The sequence below is a fragment of the Syngnathus scovelli genome, unplaced genomic scaffold (assembly GCF_024217435.2).
Source record: "Syngnathus scovelli strain Florida unplaced genomic scaffold, RoL_Ssco_1.2 HiC_scaffold_329, whole genome shotgun sequence".
NCBI classification, from domain to species: domain Eukaryota; kingdom Metazoa; phylum Chordata; class Actinopteri; order Syngnathiformes; family Syngnathidae; genus Syngnathus; species Syngnathus scovelli.
The window spans coordinates 27,501-31,837 of record NW_026061422.1 but is presented as its reverse complement, the minus strand read 5'-3'; positions in this window follow the sequence as shown (position 1 = coordinate 31,837).

Here is a 4,337-nt window from a genome sequence, read left to right as displayed (position 1 = left end):
GTGCCAACGGCTGCTCCGCCGTAAAGCGTCCGACTCGGCTGGTTCCCGATGTCGGCCAGAACAAGTGGACATTCGGCCTCTTCCCCTGGAAGTCCGGCCAAGTTTGGCGAATATTTCCTAAGTGCCAACGGCTGCTCCGCCGTAAAGTGTCCGACTCGGCTGGTTCCCGATGTCGGCCAGAACAAGTGAATATTCGGCCTCTTCCCCTGGAGGTCCGGAACATTTTGGCAAATATTTCCTAAGTGCCAACGGCTGCTCCGCCGTAAAGAGTCCGACTCGGCTGGTTCCCGATGTCGGCCAGAACAAGTGAAAATTCGGCCTCTTCCCCTGGAAGTCCGGCCGAGTTCGGCGAATATTTCCTAAGTGCCAACGGCTGTTCCGCCGTAAAGAGTCCGACTCGGCTGGTTCCCGATGTCGGCCAGAACAAGTGAAAATTCGGCCTCTTCCCCTGGAGGTCCGTTCAAGATTAACGAATATTTTCTAAGTGCCAACGGCTCTTGCGCCGAAAAGCGTCCGACTCGGCTGGTTCCCGATGTCGGCCAGAACAAGTGAAAATTCGGCCTCTTCCCCTGGAGGTCCGTTCAAGATTAACGAATATTTTCTAAGTGCCAACGGCTGCTCCGCCGTAAAGCGTCCGCTTCGGCTGGTTCCCGATGTCGGCCAGAACAAGTGAAAATTCGGCCTCTTCCCCTGGAGGTCCGTTCAAGATTAACGAATATTTTCTAAGTGCCAACGGCTCTTGCGCCGAAAAGCGTCCGCCTCGGCTGGTTCCCGATGTCGGCCAGAACAAGTGAAAATTCGGCCTCTTCCCCTGGAGGTCCGTTCACGATTAACGAATATTTTCTAAGTGCCAACGGCTCTTGCGCCGAAAAGCGTCCGCCTCGGCTGGTTCCCGATGTCGGCCAGAACAAGTGAAAATTCGGCCTCTTCCCCTGGAGGTCCGTTCAAGATTAACGAATATTTTCTAAGTGCCAACGGCTCTTGCGCCGAAAAGCGTCCGCCTCGGCTGGTTCCCGCGGTCGGACACAAAATGTGTCAATTCGGCCTCTCTGAGGTACCAGGGGTGGGCTTTATGTACTTGGTCCCCCCACTTAGTGTACTCATCACTTTACCCCCATTTCGCAAAATATAGTCGGCACGTATGTGCAGAACTGTTTATTTTCATTTTAAAAATTGTCTAAGTGCCAGCGGAAGCTGTCACGCGAACTGTCCGAGCTACCACGGTGCCCATCCCGGGCAGTGACGGCAAAAGGCCGATGTGTGTTTGATGGAAGTCTGAATAATTTCTAAGTGCCAACGGCTCAACCGCCGTAAAGTGTCCGCCTCGGCTGGTTCTCCCGGTCGGCCCGAACGAGCGAAAATTCGGCCTCTTCCCCTGGAGGTCCGGAACATTTTGGCGAATATTTCCTAAGTGCCAACGGCTGCTCCGCCGTAAAGTGTCCGCCTCGGCTGGTTCCCCCGGTCGGCCAGAACAAGTGAAAATTCGGCCTCTTCCCCTGGAGGTCCGGAACATTTTGGCGAATATTTCCTAAGTGCCAACGGCTGCTCCGCCGTAAAGTGTCCGCCTCGGCCGGTTCACCCGGTCGGCCAGAACAAGTGAAAATTTGGCCTCTTCCCCTGGAGGTCCGGAACATTTTGGCGAATATTTCCTAAGTGCCAACGGCTGCTCCGCCGTAAAGTGTCCGCCTCGGCCGGTTCACCCGGTCGGCCAGAACAAGTGAAAATTTGGCCTCTTCCCCTGGAGGTCCGGAACATTTTGGCGAATATTTCCTAAGTGCCAACGGCTGCTCCGCCGTAAAGTGTCCGACTCGGCTGGTTCCCCCGGTCGGCCAGAACAAGTGAAAAATCGGCCTCTTCCCCTGGAAGTCCGGCCGAGTTAAGGCAAATATTTCCTAAGTGCCAACGGCTGCTCAGCCTTAAAGTGTCCGACTCGGCTGGTTCCCGATGTCGGCCAGAACAAGTGAAAATCCGGCCTCTTCCCCTGGAAGTCCGGCCGAGTTAAGGCAAATATTTCCTAAGTGCCAACGGCTGCTCAGCCTTTAAGTGTCCGACTCGGCTGGTTCCCGATGTTGGCCAGAACAAGTGAAAATCCGGCCTCTTCCCCTGGAAGTCCGGCCGAGTTAAGGCAAATATTTCCTAAGTGCCAAGGGCTGCTCAGCCTTAAAGGGCCCGACTCGTCTGGTTCCCGATGTCGGCCAGAACAAGTGACAATTCGGCCTCTTCCCCTGGAGGTCTTTTCAAGTTTAACGAATATTTTCTAAGTGCCGACGGCTGCTCCGCCTTAAAGCGTCCGACTCGGCTGGTTCCCGATGTCGGCCAGAACAAGTGACAATTCGGCCTCTTCCCCTGGAGGTCCTTTCAAGTTTAACGAATATTTTCTAAGTGCCAACGGCTGCTCCGCCTTAAAGCGTCCGACTCGGCTGGTTCCCGATGTCGGCCAGAACAGGTGAAAATTCGGCCTCTTCCCCTGGAGGTCCGTTCAAGTTTGGCGAATATTTTCTAAGTGCCAACGGCTGCTCCGCCTTAAAGTGTCCGACTCGGCTGGTTCCCGATGTCGGGCAGAACAAGTGACAATTCGGCCTCTTCCCCTGGAAGTCCGGCCGAGTTTGGCGAATATTTTCTAAGTGCCAACGGCTGCTCCGCCGTAAAGAGTCCGACTCGGCTGGTTCCCGATGTCGGCCAGAACAAGTGACAATTCGGCCTCTTCCCCTGGAGGTCCTTTGAAGTTTAGCGAATATTTTCTAAGTTCCAACGGCTCTTGCGCCGAAAAGCGTCCGACTCGGCTGGTTCCCGATGTCGGCCAGAACAGGTGAAAATTCGGCCTCTTCCCCTGGAGGTCCGTTCAAGTTTGGCGAATATTTTCTAAGTGCCAACGGCTGCTCCGCCTTAAAGTGTCCGACTCGGCTGGTTCCCGATGTCGGGCAGAACAAGTGACAATTCGGCCTCTTCCCCTGGAAGTCCGGCCGAGTTTGGCGAATATTTTCTAAGTGCCAACGGCTGCTCCGCCGTAAAGAGTCCGACTCGGCTGGTTCCCGATGTCGGCCAGAAAAAGTGACAATTCGGCCTCTTCCCCTGGAGGTCCTTTGAAGTTTAGCGAATATTTTCTAAGTGCCAACGGCTCTTGCGCCGAAAAGCGTCCGCCTCGGCTGGTTCCCGCGGTCGGCCGTAATAGGCGAAAATTCGGCCTCTTCCCCTGGAGCGACCTCCAAATTTGGGCGAAATTTTTCTAAGTGCCTAAAGGTACCAGGGGTTTGGGTACCAGGGGTGCAGTACGAACTGGTCTTTTGTCAACCCATGTACTTTTTCTAGAGTACATGGGTTGGTCCCCCCACTTAGTGTACTCATCACTTTACCCCCCTTTCGCAAAATATAGTCAGAACGAGCATGGGGGACGCAATTGTTTTCCATGCAAATCAATTGGGCCTGGTCCGAGCGCTGGTAACGGCCGCCAGCAAGCGTCCCCTGCTCGGATAGCAGAACTGAAGAAGGCACGGCACTTCCAGAGAGAGAGAGAAAATTTTCTAAGTGCCACATTTCTCAAAAATTTTCAAAGTGCCACATTTCTCAAAAATTTTCAAAGTGCCACATTTCTCAAAAATTTTCAAAGTGCCACATCTCTCAAAAATGTTCAAAGTGCCACATCTCTGAAAAACTTTCTAAGTGCCACATCTCTGAAAAACTTTCTAAGTGCCACATCTCTGAAAAACTTTCTAAGTGCCACATCTCTGAAAAATTTTCTAAGTGCCACAGCACGGCTGTGAAATATTCAAAGTCCTACAGGCATTGGCAGAATCCGCGGACGGCCGTCTGCTCCCGGCGGCCGCCGCGAAGCTACTACCCCCTCCCGGGGACGGCTGTCTGCTCCCGGCAGCCGTCCTTACCCCCCTCCCCCGTTTGCACCGCCTGAAGTTAGACCCGCCTTGGTAGGGCCCCCACCGGCCCCGGCTCGCCGGCGTTGGGTGGACGGTTCCTGCCCACTTGCGGGTCCCGGTCGCTTGGCAACCGACCGGGGAGGACCAGCCGCCTCCTTAAACACAGGCTGGAAGGGAAATCCGATCAAGCTACGGAGGACCGGCCGCCTCCTTAAACACAGGCCGGAAGGGAAATCCGATCAAGCTACGGAGGACCGGTCGCCTCCCTAAACACAGGCTGGGCAAAAATCTGCGAATGGGCCCGTCAAGGGTAGTGGGTCATCCAAGGAGGGAGGTACCGGCCGCCTCCTTAAACACAGGCCGGGCAAAAATCTGCGAATGGCCCGTCAAGGGTAGAAGGTCATCCAAGGAGGGAGGTACCGGCCGCCTCCTTAAACACAGGCCGGGCAAAAATCTGCGAATGGC